Below are 24,494 nucleotides of genomic sequence, written 5' to 3'. Positions count from 1 at the left end.
TAAATTGTTCATAACTCCTTTTGTTTCTAAACGCATCTTTATTGCACAATTCACTAGCGAAATCCTCTTGGCACGGATGAGTCTGGAATTGTCATGAGCTAGCAGTTCAGCACACAACCCGCAAAAAGTTTCAGTCTGGAATAATTAATGTGGAGTATCTGTCACTTGGTTTCTTAACAGTGACAGCATGTACATGTCCATTCAGCCCTACGCAGTTCAATGAGAAAAAATAAGCGTGTAGCCGCTCAGATTGCTCCTACTTTTGTACTTTACTCAGCAGTAAGTACCAAAGAATTCAGAGGACTTTATTCTTTCAAAAAGTGTCCATAAAATGGCAGTCCAAATTACACCACTAAGGGAGCAATCCTAAACAAACCTACTCAGAAGTCTCATGCTTTTCAACGGGGCTTACTCCCAGGAAAGTGTCTTTAGGGTTGAAACTTAAGTCAATGGATTTATACTGGAGACCGTGCATAGGATTGTACTGTAATACAGGTTAGAAACCTTCCCATATCTTCCATAAATTAACATGCATCAAAAGAGTAACCAAGCCCAACATTATACATTTCATTAGTGTAAATATAAAAAGATTGCTTCAAATTGAGGTATGTATTTAATTTGTGCCTCACCTTTCTTCCCAATGGGAATCCAACACAGTTTACATCATTCTCCTCTATCTTCACAACAATCCTGTGAAGTAGGTTAGGCTGAGAGTGCGTGACTGACCCAGGACCACACAGCAGGTTTCCATGGCACAGTGGGGATTCAAATCTAGCTCTTGCAGATCTTAGTCCAAAGAAATGGATGTAGATGTTACAGAATAATTCATCTTAAATTAAGAGTTTATGAGTTCAGTTTAAATATTTTAAACTAATTAATAAATTCGAATCTTCTATGAAAAAAGTCAAACCACTGGCTCCTACAATGATCTTAGGCACTCTGAAATGTTCTGGTATGCTCTAGAAATAAATTGGCCAGAGGGGGGGCAGAGATGGTAATCCTACAAGTGACTTTTCAGATGGATTTGCAAACTGTAGGTATTAAAAGCAGATTATTAATGAAACACTTGACATCATCTGCCCCTAAAACGCTGAGGGCCGAAAAGCCATTCTAAGACAAACAGCGTGCACACCTTTACTAATGAACGTACATTTTTAAACTGCCAGTTCCCCTTTCTCCACACAAAATTAGCAAGGAATTTTTTGTGCTATTACGCCGTAGTAGACTCCCTTGGACTGCAAGGAGATCAAATCAGTCAATCCTAAAGGAAATCTACCCTGACAGTTCCCTGGAAGGACAGATACTGAAGCTGAAGCTCAGATACTTTGGCCACCAAATGAGAAGGGAGCACTCACTGGGGAAGACCCTGATGCTGGGAAAGACTGAAGGTAAAAGAAGAAGGGGACGGCAAAGGATGAGATAGTTAGACAGTGTCATAGATGCAAAGACTCCCAGAGAGAGAGAGAGCGAGAGCGCCAGGACCAGTGAAGGCGGAGCTTAGCTCTTACATCATCTAACCAAGGAGCGCTCTCCTCCCCTGACAGTCTGCTCGGGTGTATTCCGAAGTTAGTCGCCATGTTGGATTTAAAGGGGCTGCAGCCACATTGGGAGGAGCCTGAATGAGGTGTCCCCCCCAGACTCCGGGATCGCCGAAACCGCCGTGGTCTTTGGTGGTGGTGGTGGGTTTAAAAACGAGCCGTAAACGCATGCGCGCCCCAATCCTGTGATCCGAAGGAGGCAGAAAAAGGCAGCAGCAGGTACGAGTCTCTCCCTCCTCTTTCTTCAAGAAAAGGGATGGTAGAGGGTTTGCTGGGTGAAACTGTTAACTCTTCGCCTAGGAAGCAGTCAGATTTAGGGCACTGCCATTCTGGCGAGAGAGCATAAGACCTATTAGAGTATTGCCGGCAGAAGGGTAGGCCTTCGGGGTCTGTAATGATGGTTGGTGCTTAATTTTTTTCCGTGTGGGGAGCGATAACGGGAGATTAGGCTAGATCGAAATCAAACGCTGTCATCTGAAAATCACACCCGCCCCCCATGTGCGGGGTCTGACAAGGGTTAAGACACTCTTCATACACTCAAGAGCACAGCTTTGTATTCTTTCGAGTGTTTCGGGCACAAGTTAAAGCCCGATTTCAGGCTGATTGCAAATAGTGTGCCTGGGAGCTAGATCCATTTTATCTCTGCCATCATGCGGTTGATGGCTGCTTGCTCATCCCTGACTCAGCTGTAGATTTTTGCTTCTGAATGGCTACCCAAAGCAGATGACTGTGTGTGCAGCTCTAACAAGAGATAGAAGGGCAGAAATCCTGGAGTCTTGGCAGTTCTGCTCTAGCAGCAGTTGTATAGTTTGATAGGCTGACAGGGTTTCTTTGCAAGCTGCTGGGGTGGCGTTGTGCTAATGGGCTGGGTCCTAAGTCGGCTGGGGCTATGTGCTTGTTGCTTGGGTAGTACCAAGGTGATTTTTGAGGTGAGCCATTGTAGTTCCATAAAGCGCTCTTTTCCAGTGCTGTTTTCCTTTATTTTTCTGCAGTGGTATTATTCCCTTCTTGCAGATTCAGGGTTGCCTATGTTACATTTGGGATGTGTGTGCTTAAATTCACTCTAGCTTTTTGTTACATTGTCTGCTCCTTGATCTGTGTTTTAAGTCACAGCATTCCTAGTTTGGGATTTCTGACATGGGATCAGGTGCTGTTCTTTCTTGCTTTGAGAATTATGGAATCAGGGATCTGTCCTACACATTCAGTTAATCCCTTCCCAATTCACTACTCTGATGCCAGGAAAATCTTTTTAGCCTGGTATATTTTTTCTTAACTGGGAGGTAGTGAACATTTTCTGATGCAACATTCTGCAACTGTGTTATTGTTTCCAGTCTTTCTCTTACTTTGCAATGAATTTTAGAAATGGTGAGCTATTTCCCTGTGCTCTATTTTTCCACCCCAGTCTAAAAGTTAGAAACTGTTGGATTATACCATCTTGTTAATCATTCAGATGTCTGAGGAAGTTTTGATCTCTGAAGCCAGTTTTGCTGTACTAGGGGAGGGGTTGGCATATATGTGCTTAGCTACAAAGTCTGCTGTGTATGTGGCACCATCCTGCTATTTATAACCATGATGCTATCTCACCCATGGGACTGCAGGCTGAGGCCTTCTGGAACAGGGAATTTAATGGATTCTTTGAGACTGTAACCTCGATCACTCCCTGTTTTCTAGGGATTAGGTAGTTAGGGCTGCAATTCTGTGCAGAGTTAGATGTGTTTATGTCCACTAGTTTTAATGGGCATAGGTGTGCCTAGTTCCGCATAGGATAGGGCTGCACATGAGTAAAAGATTTGCTCTTGTTACACTTGAACTAATCCTTTCACAAAGCTATGAGGTCTGACCTGTCAAAGCAAGAGATTAGTTGTATTTATACAGGGCTTTTAAATATTTATACCCTGTTTTTCTTCCCAGCATGGACCCAAAACGGTTTACAGACTTTCCCCCATCTTCATTTTACCCTCATAACAACCCTATGAGGTAAGTCAGGCTGAGATAAAGCGACTGGCCCAAGGTCACATGCTATGGCAGAGTGGGAATTTGAACCTCGGCTTCCCAGCTCTCAGTCAACATTCTGTTCACACCTCAATAGCTGGCACATTCAAATATTGCACAGATACAAAAAATCCTGGGCATGCTCCATGTTCAGTTGCTCCAAAGACTTTATAGTCCAGCACACCTTGCACTAGTGCCCCCAGTATTGTTAAACCTTTTAAAGTGTCACTGTTCTTGAAGATGATAGGTAAAGGAAAAGGTTTCCCTTGCTCGAAAGCCAGTTGAATCCGACTCTAGGGATGCAGTGCTCATCTCCGTTTCCAAGCCGAAGAGCCAGCACTGTCCAAAGACATTTCCGTGGTCATGTGGCCGGCATGACTTAGACGCCGAGGCACATGGAATGCTTTTACCTTCCCACCGAAGCGGTACCTATTTCTTGCTTTAGAACTGCTAGGTTGGCAGGATGATACTGAGCTGAAATATGGCCAGGAGAAGAAGGGTATTGTTCAAAGTGCTGCTTTAGTTAGTATCATTACTAGGGAGAGAATTGTAGTTTGTTGGCAAAATCTTTGGAATTTGTTTGTACTTGGGTTATTCAGGAATATTCAAAAGCTTGCTTTGGAGAGTACAAATAAAGATAAATGGCTTCTTTAATTTTAAACCTGGTATTCTTATATGTTAAGGGATTTCCCCCCCATCTTGCTCGCGTGCAGAAAGATAGTTAAGACCCTTGGCTGCATTCTCTAGCACACAGTTTTTGAATAGGGGTCTTCAAACAGATGCTTAGAATGCAGCAGGTCCCAAATTCTTACACAATCCCTGGAATCTCCACCTTTTCAAAACAAGGACTTCAAGGAGCAGAGCTAGAAAGACCTGTGCTTAAGAGACTAGTCTGTATGGACTGATGGTCCGACTGTGTGTGTAGTAGCGTCATAAGTTTGCATTAGTAATATGTCTGAATAGTTCATATTTCTGGCTTCTAGACTAAGGTTGACCGTAACAAAGGACTATGGACTCCTTTATAGCATATAGCCAAAGAGTATTGATGTATTTTTAAAAAAAAAAAAAGCTAGGAAACCATCATAGAAATATTGGCCATGATCCAATGGTTCTGACGTATTTACCAAGCCCTGAGCAGGTGTTTCCTCTTCCCTTTTGAAATTGAAACTGTGGGTGCCTGCAGTATGGACTTAGTGTATGCTTACATATATCCTTCTTGTAAAATATAATGGAAGTCCTTGTATAGACATGAAACTGCCTTATAGTGCACCAGATGATTGATCAGTATTATCTTCTCTGACCGGCAGCACCTCTCCAAGGTTTTGGGTCTTTCATGTCACCTGCTATCTGATTCTTGCAACCAGAGATGACAGGGATTGAACGTGGGACCTTTTGCATGGAAAGCAGAAGCATTATCACTGAGCCATGGCACATTCTTTCAGTGAGACTGTGACTCAGAGCCAATGTAATGTTGATTATGGATTCCCCATCAGTTTAGATGTTTGTATTCATTTACACTCCATGATTATAAAGCGTCTTCCAGTTAAATTTCTTAAATAGTAAAGAGTCAAGATATGTACTACAGCAACACTGTAAGATAGTCAGTGGGATGGTCGCTTTTAAACTTGTCAGACTAAGAACAAGATTAAAAACAAACATACAATATAAAAAACCCCATAAAACTGCAGTGTGGTAGCCGTTAAGAGTACATTTATAAATAAGACCGTTTGGCTGTAGATTGGACACTTGGCTTATGGGCATCTCCAAACTGAAGGTTTCCTTGGAAGGAATCTGGAGTCTCTTTCCAAAAAGAGTAATCCTTCTTTTCCCTAGATGGCTGGTCACTTCCTAGAAATATTTTCTCAAAAAGGACTTCTGGGTTTTTCTTTGGAAACAACTAGTTTGTCCTGGTATAAATCTTTCTGTAATAACAAGCCACAATAGGGCTATAGTATATACTGTGATCACTGATGGCTAAGTTGTCTTGAACACATTCCCTATATAATGATGCATAATGAAAAGGATAAGACTGCAGTTTGGTACCTAACAGTCAAATAAAAGATAAAATGCTCCCTTTCAGATAGCTTACCATTGGTTTTTGTGTTGAAATGGTAGTTGCTTTTTGTCAACTTAGGCAGATAGATACAAAAAGAAAGCTGTCTCCTAATAGTGCAGGTGTTTAGTCATGCTGGCCACATGACCATGGAAACGTCTTCGGACAGCGCTGGCTCTTTGGCTTTGAAACGGAGATGAGCACCGCAACCCTAGAGTCGGATTCGACTGGCTTTCGAGCATGGGAACCTTTACCTTTTTAAGCACATCTACTCAGAATCCTACTCAAGTCTATTCAGTGTAGTTTGCTCCCAGGAAAGTGTTCTTAGGATTGCACTGTAAATATCCTATAGCCTAGAATAGGCATTCTTACAAATGTACCAGACAACGGTACTCTGCTCAGTAAAAACTGTATTTTCTCCATGCCTGCTTTGCTAGCAAAATACTGTTTGTGAGCTGATATAGCCAGTTATTCAGATAGATGGGCTTTTTGCAAAATAGCCCTACAGTTCCTTGTAAGAAGCTGTGCTAGGTGGATTGTGAAGAACTCAAAAAACACCTCTATAAATTTGAGTACTGGGTGACAAAATGGCAGATCAGATTCCACACAAGCAAGTGTCCAGTGATGCAAACTAGGCCATCAAATTACAACTATAGGCATGCTGTAGAGACTCTTCACTTCCTTCTAGCATCCCTGAAAAAGGAGTCATCATGGAAATTCACTGAGAAGGCACTTCAGTGAAAAGACAAATCAAATGTTGTGAATTCTTAGAAAAAGCATTAAAATAAAGTATCAGGTATTTATGTTACTTATTGGAATATTAACTTGTCTGTTTAAATACTAATACCCAAAGCTGGCATCAATGCCATTTTTGTTTACACTAGAAATAAATTAATAAATCTGATCAATGGTTAACTAGCAAATATGCTGCCATTAACGTCTCCTAAAAAGTTACACATCGCATTATACAAACATGTCATGTTTATTATTAGTTTATTTATTACATCTTTATTCTGCCTTTTCTTCAGGAAGCTAGTGGTAGCACATGTGGTTCCCTCCTCCTCCTCCATTTTATCCTCAGAAAAACCCTGAGAAGGTCGATTAGGCTGGGAGACTGACTTGCCCAAAGTCAGCTTGTGGGTTTCATGACTAGCAGGGGTTTGAATCTGGGTCCTCCCAGTCCTAGTTCAACACTCTACCATTGTACCCTAATAGCTTGGATATAGCATGCCCGCATTTCAAATATTACATTTGGTTTGGGTTGCCTTATCTTTCAAAAAGGATGTTCTAATGTTGGAAAAGTACAAACAAAAGGGTAGCTAAAAGCATACTGTAGAGATGTAGTTAGACACACTGGAAAAGACAATAATGCTAGGAAATATTGAAGGCAGCAGGAAAAGAGGAAGACCTAATATGAGCTGGATTGACTCCATGAAGGAAGCCACACCCCTCAGTTCACAAGACCTGAGCAAGACTGTTGATGATAGGACATTTTGGAATTAATTAATTCATAGGGTCACCGTAAGTTGGAAGTGGCTTGACAGCACTTCCCACACACACAGACACACACACAGAGAGACTCGGGATGGTTACCAAGGGATTAAATAGTGGATTCTGTCTTTGAACCTTGCAGGCTATAGCTAGTGTTTGCCTATCCCTGGGGGGAAATGTTTGAGCCATGTACAGGTTCTGGTTGCCGGACCAGGTTCAACCTGCCGCCAGCCAGCTGGCTGGTGGGGGAAGCCTCACCCCCAAGCCCCAACACCTGCAGGAGGGGTGGCTCTGGGCCCCGCACCCGATCTCCGAGTGGCAATGCCACTCAAAGACCAGGCACACGGGGCCCTCTGGCTGTGTGTACTTAAAGGGAACCCTTTAATTGCAGGCAGCCAGGGTGAAAGGGCCCTGTGCCCCCAATCTCCGAGCGGCAATGTCACTTGGCGATCGGGTGCGGGGCTCTCTGTGTGCGGCTTGCAGCTGACGGGACCATCCCTGTGGGGGTGGGGCTTCGAACCCGCTGGGGATGAAGATGGACCTGGCAACCCTATAATGCTATCTTGGCCTGTGGAAAGCTAGGATTTGATGAGGGAGGAGTAAGAAACCTGAACATTCTGGGGGAGTATGCCTTATTTCCACAACTATTTCAGAAGGATGTTAAGAAAACTCTGGCACTAGCTGCATAGCCCTCAGCAAAATCTGAAAATTGGAACTGAGCTGATTTGGGCTTGTTCATAGTGCAAACTATGAGAACAAGTCTCACAATACATTAGCAATTTTTAAAATGCATATTCTGTTTGTAGTATAAGAAGTAAATCAAAGGCTCTAGTGAACCTAAGGGAGAAATCCTAAGCTGGTCTACTCAGAAATAAACCGTTGTATTAAATGGAGTTTACTACTACTAGGGAAGTGTTCTTAGAATTGCATCCTAAAGTACCCATGAGTGGTGGAGCTTGCCTTCTGTGTCTCTGTCTGACTTGCAGTTCTGGATCTGCCTCTTTCCTATCAGCCTCTACTGTGGGGGGGGGGGGTACATGTCCTGCCTTCACACTGGGTGTGATTGAATGATCCAGACATTCTTGATGTAACCACATGATCACTTGTCCTTAGAAGAAGCTGCCTGACATGAGCAGATATCTGAAGAAGTGGAGTATAAATGACCTAACATTTATAGCAGTTGCTCTTTTGTGCTTGCCTCTTTCTACTCATAAATCATACCCCAATCAGTGAACTGAGCTGAAAACCAGTAAGTGCCTCACCCTCTGGAGGTGGGGTAATACTTTGCTACCCTTCCACCCCCAAAAAATGCTTTTTTGTCTATACAAGCAAAGTGAGTCTCAAATATTAATACAAAAAATACATCAGCTGTTGGAAATTCAGAAATATGTAATGGCTATTAGAAACAACTACTGGAAATTTGGAAAAACATTGTGGCAACTTCAATATGGCTTCATGTTAGGAGGCAATGTCAGTTTTCCCTTTAAGCCATTCAATGAGAACAAAGCAGACTGCTGTAAATTCATGTTTCCAGAACTGAGGCAGGCCTTCCTAAGAAGGTTTGGGTAGTTGCTATGGGAAGTATAAAAGGAGACTGAATAAGAGGTAGATGTGCAATAGAGAAGAGAACCAGAAGAAAAGAAAAGGAGCAAGACACAGAAAGAGAAGTCTAGAGGCACCAGAATATCATCACATAAAATTGCAAAGTGATTGGGGGGAAAAACTTAATTGGGTTCACCACCTTCACATAGAGGCTGCTAATTTTGTTAAGAGGGAAAATGTAATGTTTGGATTCCCTTTCTTCAGCCTTGGCCAGCTAAGCACATAAAATTCCTGCCTTATCGCACTCTTTCTTCTCAGTTTTCTTTAGTCAAAATTGCTTTCTGTTAAACGTGAGAATTCCTGTGATCAGCTGAACAACAAATGCTCCAAATTAGAGGAAATTTGTTCCCCTAAAATCCCACTTGAAAACTGTGGGGAAAACTAGACAGAACTAACTTCTCATTCATCCCAACAGGGTAAAAATATGACTTGCTCTGAAATGGAGGGGGTGGGGGCACTTGCTCTTTTATAAAGTAGCTAGAATATTTTTCAAGCATTGTCTTCAGTGTTGCTGCACAAAACGGCCAGATAGAAGAAACTGGTGGAATAATTTACTCTGAACACAGATTTCCAGGGGGGTTTGAAAATTTAGTACATTTCTGTGTTGAAAAGATGAAACTAGAATTGACCATTGGTAAAACAGAGTAGTGAGGTACACACAAAAAAACAGGGCTATGATTAAGGTTCATACTGGGCAGGGTTGGGTTCATTCATAGTGTTTTAGCATCAGGATTCAAGGGGAAAAGGTACCTTGTCCAGTATCCAATGATAAGAAGAGAGAGCCACAGTCATGTGATCCTTGCCTTTTAGTGTAAACAGGAGAAAAATGGGAGTGATAAACAGAAAAGAAGTGGCCAGCCTCATGCTCCTAACTTACAGGTATGTGCGTTCTACAGCTTCCAAACAATCACCTTTACTGGACTTTCCAGGTTGTTTGTTGATGTGGTATTATGGGACACGTCCCAGGCTTTCGTAAAAACTACAGACTCTGAAAATGTGTGGCTAAAAATTGCCTTTCCATCTACAAAACAAGCAGAATTCTTTTGCAGCAAATAACTGCCGCAGGTGGCCCTTTGCTGTGCCATCCTGAGAACAATTATCTATAAATAGTGAAGTCTGGCCCCGATCTGTGGATATGTAAATCAGCAAATTGGGGCCACATTGACACTAAACAGATTTTCCTGCAAATCTGGGAGACCCCCCAGGTTTGCAGAAAAATCTGAAATCTTAATAAAATACATTGGAGAGGGTTAAATTCCCTCCAAAATAAGAGTGTTATCTGAAAATATGCAGACAATGCACATAACTCTCCAGATGTCTGCAGTGATGGGTTTGTCTGGGGGCTGCGGCAGCCCCAACAATCGCAGTGGCAGTGCAGGGGAACTACAGCAGCAGTGAAGGCTGGGAGGCATACTGGGCCCAGTGAGGGTTTTGACAATGGTAGGGGGGTGGATGGGAGCTCTAGTGGCACCAGCAGTAGTGATGGGGGGAACAGCTGGCCTGGGCCTGCCAATGTTGTCAGCAATGGTGGTGGTGGGGAGTTGTGGTGGCCCAGGGGACAACAGTGGCAATGGGGTGAAGAAGAAGAATCTGCAGTGGGCCTGGCAGCAAGACCAGGAGGTGGACCTTGCCCATCGCCAGTGTCAGCAATGGGGAGGGGGCTGCCAGGAGCAAGGATGGCAGCGGTGATGGGGTGGAGAAGCTGTGTTGGGCCTGGCAGCAGAGGACAGGAGCAGTGTCAGGCCTGTAGGCAATTGAGATATGTGGCTGGGAGCTACACTGGCCCTGGCAAGGGTGAAAAGTTAAGAGTGACACCCCCCAACTAATCGCAGGTCTCCGCTTGTACCCTTTTAATTCCGTTGAAGTCAATGGGCTTAGAAGGATGTAACTTTGGTTAGGATGGCACGGTTAGTGCTGGAATTGAGAGAGAATATCCTACCTGAAAACCCAGTAGCTCTCTAATTTTACTTCTTATTATCCCCCTCCCCCATTTTCTGTTTAGCAAACAAAATGAAATTGACACCTTTCTTCCAAGAAACCTGGGACAGTATATGTGGGGGTATCCAATTTTATCCTTACAACAGCTTTGTGGGGATTCGTTAGATGGAGATGGAAAGATTTGATCAAGGCCACCCAATAAGCTTCCTGGCAAAAGAAAAGGTGTGTGGCTATATTAGTCAAGCAGGGTGGGAATGACTTCCTTTGTGATTTTAAAAACAGACATGTTGTGTATACGAGCTCCCTGAAGTCTGCCCAACCTCTCTTTAAGGCTGTTGGAATGCACAGTGTTTGTCAGACAGCTTTATGAATCACTACAGGAGTGAAGGGAAGGCCCCAACACTTTTAAAAAGGCTATGCAACTTATTTATTTATTTATATCTTCAATTTCTACCCCGCTCCAACCCCGAAGGGTCTCTGAGCGGCTTACAAGTTCCAAATTTATCCCTAGCTAAGGCCACATGTCTACAGGGGTTTCTAGACATTATAATAAGACCTTTGTGAACCGAAGGTGTTACCCCATCTTTTCCACCCAGGACTCTGCCAGTTTGATGCTTTTCATTATATTATATAATCGCATCAGTATAGATGTAAATTTATATGCCATCACAGGTAGAATGTATTAGTGATAGTTGGTGAGGTGACGTGGAGGGCACTAGATGGCTGAAAGCAGCTGAAAAGGAAGGGGGTCATCATGTCCTCAGCTGCACTGTCACATCTGGCAGCAGTAAGTGTGTTGTTAGTTGCACCCACTCAGGCACCACTGGCCTGATGAAGAGCACATTTGCATAGTGCTCTTAATGCCATTCTCTGTCTTTGCTGCCTCTTGGCAATGGCCACTAGCAAGGATGGTAGGACCCTTTCCTAGGGTTACTCTCAGCAGTGGTTGTGCTGATTCTCCTCTCATCTTCCTTGAGATAGTTTTCGGATCTCCATATCACTTGCCCTCTGAAGCAGTATTCATTTTGCATTTCGACAATGGATCTTTTAATTTTGCATGGCAGCCTCCTTATTTCTTAACTCATATTGAAAAGAGGTGAGCAACAAATAACTGTGCCATGGAGCAGATGGTCACAGAACCTACCAGGGGAAGGCGATCCTGGACTTGGTCCTAAGTAATACTCAAGACCTGGTGGGAGATGTAGACGTGATAGCACTGGTTGGGAACATGGAGGCCCAGGTCACCTCAGGTGCCAGGCCAGCCTCCTATCATCTTCATGATATCAGGCAACTGGTACCCTACCTCTCCCCCCAAGACTTGGCTACAGGGACCCATGCAATGGTCACTTCCACGGTTGATTACTGTAATGCATTTTATGTGGGCTTGCCCCTGAGGCTGATCTGGAAACTCCAGCTAGTGCAAAATGTGACAGCACACCTTCTGACTGCATCACCTATGTGGGCATGCATTCAGCCAATACTATGCCAATTGCACTGGCTACCAACTGAGTACCAGATCCATTTCAGAGTGTTGGTACTGACCTTTAAAGGCTTGTGTGGCCTGGGATCGTCATATCTGAGGGACTTCCTCTTCCCATATGAGCCCTGGAGAGCCTTGGCCTGGGCCAACCAACATCTGCTGATTGTCCCCTGCCCAAGGGATGTCTGCTTAGCCTTGACTAGGGCCAGGGCTTTCTCTACCCTGGTGCCGGCCTGGTGGAGCATGCTCCTGCTTGAGATCAGGGCCCTCTGGGACCTCCTATCATTCTGCCTGGCCTGTAAAATGGAGCTGTTCCGCCAGGCCTTTGGATGAGGAGGTGGGCGTCCAATCAAGTTGCCTTCCCTTGCTGAAGCTCTGCATCTCTATGCAGCCCAGATTGAGAAGATTTTAGAGGCACAGTGGCTCTAGCTTCTGAGATTACTGCACTTTAACTGATAGCGCTGCTACCTATTTTAATTTTTACTGTTTTTAACTGTCTTAACTACTGAATTATTGTGTTTAAATATTGGATTATTGTATATTGTTGTTGTGTCCCACCCTGAGCCCACTTGTGGGGAAGGCAAAATAAAAGTCAAAATAAATAAACCAACAAACAGTGACCATAATGCTGTTAAGTTTAGCATTTATGTAAATAAGGAGATGCTCAAAAACACCAACACAACTGCATTAACTTTAGAAGGGGTAAGGTAAAGGTTCCCTTGCTTGAAAGCCAGTCGAATCCGACTCTAGGGTTGCGGTGCTCATCTCCGTTTCAAAGCCGAAGAGCCAGCGCTGTCCGAAGACGTTTCCGTGGTCATGTGGCCGGCATGACTAAACACCAAGGTGCATGGAACGCTGCTACCTTCCCACTGAAGCGGTACCTATTTATCTACTTGCAATTTCTTGCTTTCGAACTGCTAGGTTGGCAGGAGCTGGAACTAGAGACGGGAGCTCACTCCATCATGCGGCACCCAGGTCTCGAACTGCTGAACTACTGACCTTCCACAGCCTGCAGTTCAGCGTCTTAACCACTTGAGCCACCGCAGCTCCTTCTTTCAAATGAGGGGGCTTGTGAAGAAGAAACTGAAAGGAAAGGTAAAGAGGGTCAAATCCCTTAAGGAAGTTTGGAGACTGTTTAAAACTACAATACTGGAAACTTGGATAAAATGTTTACCTCAGGTTAGGAAAGGTTACGAATAGCTATTTTAAAAGGCCTGCATGGTTAATGAACAGAGTAATGGAAGCAGTGAAAGGTAAGAAGGATTCCTTTAAGCAGTGGAAAGCTAGTCCAAGTAAAGTAAATAAAAGGGAGCACAGGCATTGGCAAATAAAATGCAAGGCAGTGATCAGACAGGCAAAAACGTACTATGAGGAACATGCTGCAAAAAACATAGACCAACAATAAAAATTTCTTCAAATACACTAGTAGCAGAAAACCAGCCAGGGAGGCAGTGGGGTCCTTGGATGATCAAAGGGTGAGAGAATTATTAGAGGATGATAGGGAAATGGCAGAGAAGCTGAATGCATTTTTTGCCTCTGTTCTCAAATATGGGAAGTGCTTGCCTACTCCAGAACCGGCAATTTCAGGAGGGGTGTTGAAAGACCTGAGTCGGATTGAGGTGACGAGAGAGGAGGTCCCATGACTGATGGACAAATTAAAAACTAATAAATTACCAGGCCCAGATGGCATATATCCGAGAGTTCTGAAAGAACTCAAATGTGAACTTGTGGATCTCCTGGCAAAAATATGCAATCTATCTATAAAATCTGCTTCCATTAATGTAACCCCCTTCTTTAAAAAAGGTTCCAGAGGAGATCCGGGAAATTACAGGCCAGTTAAACATTGATACTGGGTAAATTGGTGGAATCCATTATCAAAGATAGAATTAGCAGGCACATTGATGCACAAAAGCTATTGAGGAAGAATCAGCATGGATTCTGTAAGGGAAAATCTTGTTGTTCTAACCTTTTAAAGTTCTTTGAGGGGGTGAACAAACATGTGGACAAGGGTGACCCAGTAGATATTGTTTACCTAGACTTCCAGAAAGTTTTTGATAAAGTTCCTCATCAAAGGCTCCTAAATAAACTCAGCAATCATGGGATAAGAGGACAATTCATCTTGTGGATTAAAAACTGGTTAATTAGCAGGAAACAAGAGAGTAAGTATAAATGGCCAGTTTTCACAGTGGAAGGTGATAAGCAGTGGGGTACCACAGGGCTCGGTACTAGGTCTGGTGTTTTTAAACTTGCTCATTAATGATTTGGAGTTGGGAGTAAGCCATTAAGTTTGTGGATGACACTAATTGGTTCAGCGTGATGAGAATCAGGGAGGACTGTGAGGTGATCTAGAGAAATCTGACGAGACTTGGTGAGTGGGCATCAGTGTGGCAGATGAGGTTCGACACGGGCAAGTGCAAAGTAATGCGCATTGCAGCAAAAAATCCTAACTATAAATATATGTTGATGGTGGTAATTGACCAGGAGAGAGATCTTGGAGATGTCAACTCAGTGTGCAACTGCAAGAAAAAAGGCAAACGTTATGCTGGGGATTATTAGGAAGGGGATTGAAAACAAATCAGCCAGTATCATAATGCCCTGTATAAATCGATGGTGCGGCCTCATTTGGAATACAGTTCTGATCACTTTCAAGAGAGGATTCGGTAAACAAATGGTGCAGAGGCTATTAGCCGCAAGGTATAGATGGAACACTATGTCTGGGCAGTGATGCTGTGTGGTTTTGGAGCTTGGAGGGCAACAGTGGGAGGGCTTTCGGAGTTCTGGCCCCGCTGGTGGATCTCCTGCTGGAACCTAGGTTTTGGCCACTTTGTGACACAGAATTTTGGACTGGATGGGCCACTGGCCTGATCCAGCGTGGCTTCTCTGATGTTCTTATGTTAACTGAAATGGGATGCATCTTGGAGGGGATGTTTTCACTGCAGTTAAAAAGCTGCTCCCCTTTTGGGTAGTGTTGGCTGTTGCCAGATGCTGCAGACTGCTGTGGATCATTGAGTAGTGATCTTTCCTGTAAATCTGTTCTTTAGCCTGCCTTGCTTTTTGTTTATGGTCTTATTTAAATAAAATGTATACATTACCCCAGAAGCAGGCAATCATCACTATCGGGGATGTTTGCCTGAGAGGTTTTCTCCCTGAATTTCCATAGAGCACCTCATAGCCATTGATACTGATACAATTTGAATCATCTGTCACAACTGAATAAAAGTGTAATTTGAAGTAGGATTACTTGGTGCTGGTAGCTGGTTCATGTTTATTCCTGCCTCAAACATAACAAATGTTCTGTACAGGGCTCTTTTTGTAGAAAAAGCCCAGCAGGAACTCATTAGCATAATAGGCCACACCCAACAGCAGAAGCTCATTAGCCTAATAGGCCACACCCCTGACAGCACAGCTCATTACCACATTAGGCCGCACCCCCATGTTACCAGAAGAGTGGTTATGCAGCCACACCCACCTTTTGCTTGTTATTCTGTCTACCTTGTTTGTTGTCAAAAACCAGGGCTTTTTTGCAGCAGGAACTCCTTTGCATGTTAGGCCACACACCCCTAATGTAGCCAGTCCTAATGAGTTTCTACTGTTGGGTGTGGCGTATTATGCTAATGAGTTCCTGCTGGGCGTGGCCAACTTGGGAGCCAGCCAGAACTCCGCTCCTGTGCGTTCCTGCCCCAAAATAGCCCTGGTTCGGTACAGAGTAGGTGCATATTATGTGCGTCTGGGCTATAAGAGCTGCACTGTCAGCAAGGGGTACTGATGTGTGGAAATGGTGTAGTAGGGACTCTGCCAACAACATGTTCCCTTTGTGCCATTAGAGAACTCCATGTGTCTGCCTGAACTATCTGACTATGATAGCCCTGTTTTGAAATCTCATTGGGGAGTCTGGATTTTAAAAAAAGGATGTTGGGTGACTTACCAAGTAGACTCCTTGGCTTCAGAGATCTGCATGTAGCAAAAAGGCAGCTCTTCTATCTAAGCTGTCTTTTTTCTTATTTCCTTTGATTTAGGAGGTGTATTTATAGAAGGGAGGAAAAGGGGTACGGTAACCGATCCTTGAGTTAAGTCAATTAATGTGTTTTTACATCCCAGAGCAGCCCTTCAGTTATGTGAGGAGTTGTCTTGGCAACATTGTAGGTACAAGAAGTCAAAGGTTTTCTGTGAAATCCTAAGAACACCGTCATGGGAGTAAGCCCCATTGAATAGACCTGAGTAGGATTTTGACTAGACCTGTTTAGAATTGCTGCTTTAATCCTATTAAATACTACATTTATTATTTCTTAAAGGAATAAATATTGCTCCATAAACTTTCGTGGGTTATGAGAGTGGCAAACAAACCTGTATATGGTAGACCATTTGACCAGCCAAGAAAGCTTTGATCAATTGACTGATTATATACTGACAACATATTTTTAAAGCATTAACTTTATAAGAACAACAGACGTTGGTATTTTAATTATCAACACACTAATTACAAAAAATACATTAGTTAACTGTTATTGGGAAACAATGAAATTACAGTGTGTTGAAAGTTAATGAATTACTATTAATGTTAGCAACATTGGGTAAGGTTTCTTTAAATGTGAATGATCCAATTAAAACAGCAGGGTCAGCATATAGTTACAAAGTCAAACAAAGCAAAGTGACAACAAGTAATAAAAAGTGAAAGCCAAAAGTGAAAGGCAGTATGCCCGGTCTTTGTGCCCGGAGATTCCTGCAGTTACAGCAAGTGGTCAGTAGGATAATAATAATTACTATAATATTAATTGTGTGCAGTATAGCCAGGACTTCCAAAGATTGTCTGGCAGCCTTAAGTTCTAGCTCATTAACGTCATGCACCACTAGGTTGAGAGAGCTCTGAAAGAGCTGTGACTGACTCACCCAGCTGGTTTCATGTGGAAGAGTGTGGAATAGAACCTGGTTCTCCAAATTAGAGTCTGTCACTCCTAACCAGTACACCATGCTAGCTCTCAGTAGGAGAATCTTTGCTATACTGTTACATTCCTCCCCCCGAATGTTGTAACAGGGCTAGATGGCAAGTGACCCTCACTCATGTCCATGCTAACAAATGATAGTCTAATCCTGTCTGTCTGTCTGTCTGTCTATCTATCTGCCCTAGTGTGTTGGCACTTTCCGACTCTCCCATTTGCTGTGTTGTATGCTCCATCAGCCATTGGCCCGTCAACTGTCACTCAAGAGCACTTGCATGCCATTGGCTGGGTGCTGGGTCCGTTCCTCTCTCCCGCCCACTGCTGGCTTGGCCACTCTTTTCTTCCTGTCTGAATAAACTGCCAAAATGGCTGTCTCTCCTGATGAAGGCACTTCTACTGCTGCTGTTTCACTCCTCTGCGTCTGGCTGGCTACTGAAATGGCTGTTCCCTGCTCAGGAAGAGGCTTCTACTGCTGCCGTTTCTCCTACCTGGCTCATCTGTGGCTGGGTAGCTACTGAGGCGAGCCACTGACTGTCAAACCATTCTCTTCTTCTGCTGCTGTGGGGCTCATTTTCCCCTCAGTGGCTGTTGCTAAGCCACCAAGCTTGATTCTGTCAGTAAAAAGGCAGGGGCAGGAGGCCCTTTCCAGGCCTACTTTGACCTTTGTGGGGAATCTATTGGGGCCAGTTGTGACTCGGGTTGCCAGCTCCAGGTTGGGAAATGCCTGGAGATTTTGTGGTGGAGTCTATGGAAGCCAGAGTTTGGGGAGAGTTGAGGCCTCAGTTGAACAGAATCCCATAGAGTCCACCCTGCAAAGCAGTTATTTTCTCCAGGGGGAGAGAGATCTGTTGTCTGAAGTTCAGTTGTGATACCAGATGATCTTCAGGCTCCACCTCGAGGTTGGCTACCCTAGGCCTGACAACACCCTCTGGGTGACTTTGGTGACACCTGACTGGCATGACTTAACTAGTCCTGGCTGCTTGCTCCTGTTCAGCCCCCCTATGGCAGCCACTGTGATGTAGCAGTTAGCACTTCTTGCTGTAGAAGCTGGCTAGGTGATTTCGGACCACTCACAAACTTTCAGCCTAACCTACCTCACAGTGTTGTTGAGCAGATCAAAAGGGGGAGAGGAGAATGATGTAAGCTGCTTTGGTCCCCCCTGCAGAGAAAGATTGTACTTTTCCTAGGTAGAGGCTGCAGGGAGGGGGAAGGAGATGTAAAGCTGACGTCAGAGGGGCAGATAAAGGTAGGTTGGCTGGGAAGGAGATAGTGTTGCCAACTCCAGGTTGGGAAATTCCTATAGATTTGAGGGTGGGGTTTGAGGAGGGGTGGGACTTCTGACAGGTACAATGCCATAGACTCCATCCTCCAAACCAGCCATTTCCTCCTGGGGAACCATTGTTTTCAATCTCCAGGGGAGGGCTGGAGATTACTCAGAATTACAACTGCTCTTCAGATGGCAGAGATCAGTCCCCCTGGAGAAAATGGTGGACTCTGTGTCATTATACCCTGCTGAGGTCACCACAGCAAAATGACGCTGAGTGCCCAAGGCTGGGACACCCACCCAGAGCCTCTTTCTAGAGCTCATTGTATTTATTTCTACAACAGACCTAATTCCGTTGGCCATTGTCATATCCATTTTAAGAGGATGTGATGATAGTCTAATTCTATATTTATTAACCCATCTTTCCACATTGATTCCAATAATCAAGTCAGCTGTTTTAATATTTGGTATCCCCTTGATGTGCACGTATGCGTCTTGGCATACTGCAGTACAGAGTCCAACTGCATTAGCAACCACAGAGCCCACTGGGTGAGGCTGGAATCAAGCCAACTAGGAAATGGTAGACCTGAGTTAATATTTACCCAGAAGCAGAGTAAAAGCCTTGTTTTCTCCGCTCTCAGTGTAAGTAGGAGACAAGGCTGCCTTGTACATACAGCTGATGCTTATCCTGCCCAAGGAGCAAAGCCCAACCCCACCCTATACTTGTTTAAAGGTTTGAACCTTCTTTTAGATCAAGACAGCCAAACGTGTATTAGTGTGTGCATACTTATTGGCCTTCTGAGGAAGGTAAGATATGTTTACATGTTTAAGGCAGCAGGTGAGGAGGGTATGTGTTCTGGCACGCTATTAAAAGAAGAAGCAAATGCTTCATTGCATGATCTGGGGGTTGGCTCATGATTTTGGAGGGGGAAATAGCAAAAGAGAAGCCACAGCTTGTGTAAAATGAAGGCAGGAGGAATGTCGAGACTGAAAGATGGGTGTGGGAGGGTCTCTAGGAGCTGTACAGGGTGGAGAGACAGTGTTTTTGCATGTATGTCCTGCCTTCGCAGCAGCATCAAACCATTTAAGGATGCTCAAAGGATGATCCAGAAACAAGGCAACAACCAGGAGTTCACCAAAGACACCATAAAAAGGAAACATTTTTGACAGTTATCTGAAAGCTCTCTGGAAAGAAGCTTTGGCTTCCAGAATGAGGATGTGACCATTCAAAATGTTCTTCTTCCTGTAGCCACTTTCGTAAACTCAGTGGTCCAAATGCTTATCCTGTGCTTATTTTACTCACAAAAGTTTATACCCTGGAAAATTCTGTTGGTCTTTAAAGTAGTACCGGACTCCTATTTTGTTCAGTATTCCAAGGCATGCATAGCAAGGTCTTATTTGAAGATCAAGGTGTGTGTGGGAATGGTAATTTCCGAGGAGCTGTGGCTCAGTGGTGTAACATCTGCTTGGCATGCAGAAGGCTACAGGTTCAATCCCCAGAATCTCCAGTTGAAAGGACCAAATAGTAGGTGATGTGAAAGACCTCTGCCTGAGACCCTGGAGAGCCACTGCCAATCTGAGTACACAATACTGACTTTATTGGACCAAGGGTCTGATTCAGTATAAGGCAGCTTCATGTGTGTTTATGTGACCATTCCCTCACTGCCAGAAACCCTAATCCAAATCTTGGTGGTGGTGACCACTACATAGTCTCAAAATTCCAAAATGTCCACAGGGCAAACAAGGCTGGGGACATCTGGGCTAACTGATTTGTTCAAAGGTCTTTAGAAAAGGGTTTTTGCTGTTTATATTGTGAAGAGCTCAGACTTTGTTATTGATACAGAAAAAAGCCGATAACAGTTCCATGCAGATAGCAGTGGGCCACCTGAAGGGCTGTCTCTTGCTCCAGAGACCTGGTCACTTACTACAAGGCTGCTGTACTGAATCCTTTAACAATAATGGACCATGTATTGTGACTGAATGCCTTGCTGAAGTGTGACTTGTAGAAGGCCAATTGCTTTGCTGGAGCAAAAGCTAAGAACTGGGGTTCTGCGGCCTTTACAATTAGAACCAAACTATGTCATCAGTCAGAGCAAGAGATCAACAAAGGGCTGGTAGATGAAAGCCCATTCATGTAACTGAAAACATACAGCTAATGATTACTAATAATTGACATGTTGATTAACAGTCCTTAAAGTTTCTGCAGCCTGAACAAAGTTGCTGTGAGTCCCGGATCAGAAAGTGGCACCCATGAGATCTCGCAATGTGTGGTAAATATACACAGAAGCACTCTGCGCAATTGTTTTAGTGCACTGGCATAAATCTGTTCACAACTTGATTACTCGCAGTAAGGGGTCATTTCGTAGAAAAAGAGGTGCAGGGGCTAATTAGCATAACTCATTAGCATAACTGATTGGCATATGCCACACACCCCTGACATCATCGGAAGTGTGTCAGAAGGCACACCGCTCAGGCTCTACCCCAAAAATCTCCAGGTGTTTCCCAACTCAGAGCTGGCGAGCCTACCTGGAGAAAAACTGCTTCAAAAGCACAAAGAAAATAGTCAAGATGCTAATTGGTTCCAATATAACAGATATTTATTATAAAATCAACAGCTCTACAATTAATGACGAGACAGGTTTTGCAAGAGGTCTGGGCATGCACAACTTGCAATTCATCAAGCCAGACAATAGAATGTCCTTGCAGGTGTTATAGCTGCATTTTCCTCTATCAGCTGCCATTTTGCTTGCCCCACTACTGCCACAATTTACTACTTTGCTAACAATTAACAGTTTGAAAGTAGAGAAGGCAGTCTTCCAGCTAGCACCATGGAAGCCTGGGATCGCGGGTTAGAGGACAAACTGGGACCTGGGGCAACATCTCTTTACACCCTTCCTGACACAAAAGGGGCCAATTGGGACCCAGGGTGACCTCACCATCTGTCCATCTTGTGTGTAAGGGGCAATCCCCCCCCCGAGGTCCAGGCCCTCCTCAGAAATGTATCAATTGCCGGTTTCTCTAATCGATCCCAGCCTCCACAGCCGGCCCAGCCAGGATCCCCATGTGGCTTTTACTGCTGGCACACCGGTTTTGCCGCAGTGAGACTTGCCTTGCTGGTCTCCTATGGCCTGAAGCCCCTAACAACATAAGAGACGCCAATGTTGGATCAGGCCAAAGGCCCATCCAGTCCAACACTCTGTATCACACAGTGGCCAGAAATACCAGTGCCATCAGGAGGTCCACCAGTGGGGCCAGGACATTAGAAGCCCTCCCTCTGTTGACCCCCCCCCAAGCACCAAGAAGACAGAGCATCACTTGCCCCAGAGCCCCTATCTATACCTTGTGGCTAATAGCCACTGATGGACCTCTGCTCCATATGCTTCTAATTCCCTTTTGAAGCCATCCATGCTTGTAGCTGCCACCACTTCCTGTGGCAGTGAATTCCATGTGTGAATCACTCTTTGGGTGAAGAAGTACTTCCTTTTATCCATTCTAACCCAACCGCTCAGCAATTTCATTGAGTGCCCACGAGTTCTTGTATTGTGAGAAAGGGAGAAAAGTACCTCTTTCTCTACCTGCTCTATCCCATGCATAATCTTATAAACCTCAATCATGTCTCCCCTCAGTCGTCCTTTCTCCAAGCTAAAGAGCCCTAAGCGCCTTAACTTTTCCTCATAGGGAAAGTGTTCCAACCCTTTTATCATTCGAGTTGCCCTTTTCTGCACTTTTTCCAAAGCTATAATATCCTTTTTAAGGTGTGGTGACCAGAACTGCACGCAGTATTCCAAATGAGGTCTCACCATTATGATATTGGCTGATCTGTTTTCAATATCCTTCCTAATAATCCCCAGCATAGCATTGGCCTTCTTTATTGCAGTCACACACTGTCTCGACATTTTCAGTGAGTCAGCTAGTGGCCACAGTGGCAGCACCTCTCTCTTCCTCGCGACACTCCTGGCTTGCTCCGATGGCTCTGTGCGCTCAGCTAACTTGCTGAAGCAGCTTGCCGATGCACAGAGTGACAGAGAAGGAAGCCCAAACGATCCCACTGTCAGGTGAGCTGGTCGGTGGCCCCTCCCCTTCCCACTCCCCCGGGCCCAGTTCAGGCCCCATCATAGGCCAGTCCACCAGAGGGGGAGGGTCAGGTTGTCCTGCCGTTGCAGTCGTCCGGCCCCCAAGCTGCCATTGCCCTGCTTCTTCCCCCGTTGTGTGGGATCACAAATGGGACCCATTGGTGAGTTGGGGGCCCATATCTCAATAGGAAGAGGGCTTGCTTGTGGCCCCCACCCCCTGAACTGGAGTGCCCAAGCCACCTGCAGCCTGAGGGCTGCTGGGGGGGGGGTTTGCCACCGCCACTTACTGCCGGAACGCTGTTCCGGCTGGTTCCAGCTGGAAATGACCCCTTCTAGCAGTTATTCACCTCTACCATTTCCCTTTCTCTAAAACTTATCTAAGAAGCCCTTTAATCCTATAAAAATATTTGCCTGCCGTTCCCTTCACATATGGGTTATTCTAGCATCCCACTTTAAAGATTTTGACTTTAAATGTTTTATTTATTTATTCATTTAGGGGAATTTTTATGCCAGCTCTCCTGAGGAACCTGCCAGAGATGGCTTACAAAATAACATAATGAAACACAAGCATTAAAAGTTATAAATTAAAACCCAGATAATTTTAAAAAGTTGAACAGCTTAAGATGAATTTAACAATTTTCAGGCTAAATGCATGTTATAAATAATTTTTTAAAAACAAGAACCCCTTCATGAAACTATTTGATTTTTTAAGCGCTGTGTTTGGTTCTCTAGAGCCCTGGGGTTGTAGCCCCCCTTCTATGGAAGTTCAGGGTGGGGAATCTGGAAAAGCCGAGCTTGATGGCTGCTGCTGCAGGAGGGATGGTTTCTGGCTTGTGGTCCCTTAGCCTTCCTAGAGACCAGTGCCTTGTGGTGATGCATGTCTGTGCTTGCAGGAGAGCGTTTGCGGTTTCTCGGTAGTCTGGCTGCATCTGCTGCTGCTGCTGCAGTGGGTGGGTCACCAATCTGCATTGTAACTCTGTCCCCGGTGGGGAGAGAGAGCTTAGATGAGCAGATGCTCGTCTTCTCTGTGTGCAACTGGCACACACCCTCTTGCAGAACAGCATCCCTTGGTCTGAGGAGGATACCATGGAAAGCCAGCTGCTCCGTCTTCATAGTGTAAGTTGCTCTGGGTTGGGGTGGGGTGTTCTGCTTTAAGAGAGCTGAAGAACAAAGGTTTGTGCTGTGCTTGTCTTTACTATTGCATTCAGCTGCAGCCCCTCTTGGGAGAGTGCAAGATAGATCAGGCAGCAAAGGCCTCTGTATAGCAAGGCCCATCACTCTGCCAGCTCGCTGGATTGGACTGAACGGCACTCGGTGTGTTCTTCTGATAGCTTTGTTCGAGCATGTCAGGGTGGGGCTTTGCAAGACAAAGCAGAAGAGAGCAGCTGACTTGCTTCTCTCCTGAGGACAGAAAACCTGCCTAAAGCTCCCTTTGTGCTGTGCGTTTTCCAGTTCAAGTGAAGTATAGAGGTAACCTGGCAAGCTAGAGTCTGGTGATGCTCAAAGCCTGCCTGATGCATCCGTAGAATGAAAAACACCAGCCAGCAGTGTTAATGACCTTCTTCTTCTTCTGCTCCCCCCCCCCCCATTTATGGCTGCTACCTTGCTTGAACTTGCTGTTGTTCTTTGAAAGGTAAAGCTTGAACTCTCAGTCCAGAAGGGCTACTGAGACATGGTGAGGTTTCTCCTGGCTGCTACCATGGCTGTATCAGCAGCAAAGGATGCAAAGAGAAGTGGCAGTCCTAGGGATGGGAAAAAAGCAAGGGCAGGGAGGACAGGCTTCCAATGTTCACACTAGTCTTCTCTCTCCACTAGCTCATCTTCTGCCCAGCTCTAGGCATAACCCTCTGAAGAGTCCTTCAGCTTACACCTCTGGGCATGCCCTGGCCTTATATACCTGTGTGCAGAGAGAAAAAGAGGATAACAACTCAGGGAAATTGTATTCAGCTGTTGCTAACTAGCAGGATTCCTTCCCTCCCATATCTTCCCCAATTCCTCTGCTCCCCTGCAAAACATACACCTTGCTATGGGAACATCAACTGACTGTATGGTTGCCAACCGCCAGGTGGGGCCTGGAGACCTCCCAGAATTACAGCTGTTCTCCAGATGACAGAGATCAATTCCAG

General features: G+C 44.7%; 1 protein-coding gene across 3 annotated transcripts in view; it reads left to right on the top strand.

Annotated features, from left to right (window-relative positions):
• The first annotated feature begins 1,558 nt into the window (after nt 1-1,558).
• The window catches only part of KLC4 (kinesin light chain 4), a 66,960-nt gene continuing 44,024 nt past the window's right edge, over nt 1,559-24,494 (top strand). For all 3 annotated transcript variants that reach the window (XM_015426260.1, XM_015426259.1, XM_015426261.1), the window contains exon 1: nt 1,559-1,757. The gene's annotated coding sequence lies outside the window, so the exon portion shown is untranslated. The remainder of the gene's footprint in view (nt 1,758-24,494) is intronic.

This window comes from Gekko japonicus, unplaced genomic scaffold (assembly GCF_001447785.1).
Source record: "Gekko japonicus isolate JY-2015 unplaced genomic scaffold, Gekko_japonicus_V1.1 scaffold405, whole genome shotgun sequence".
In the NCBI taxonomy this organism is placed as follows: Eukaryota; Metazoa; Chordata; class Lepidosauria; order Squamata; family Gekkonidae; genus Gekko; species Gekko japonicus.
Note: the sequence above shows the minus strand (reverse complement) of the source record. Positions and strands in the feature narration are given on the sequence as shown.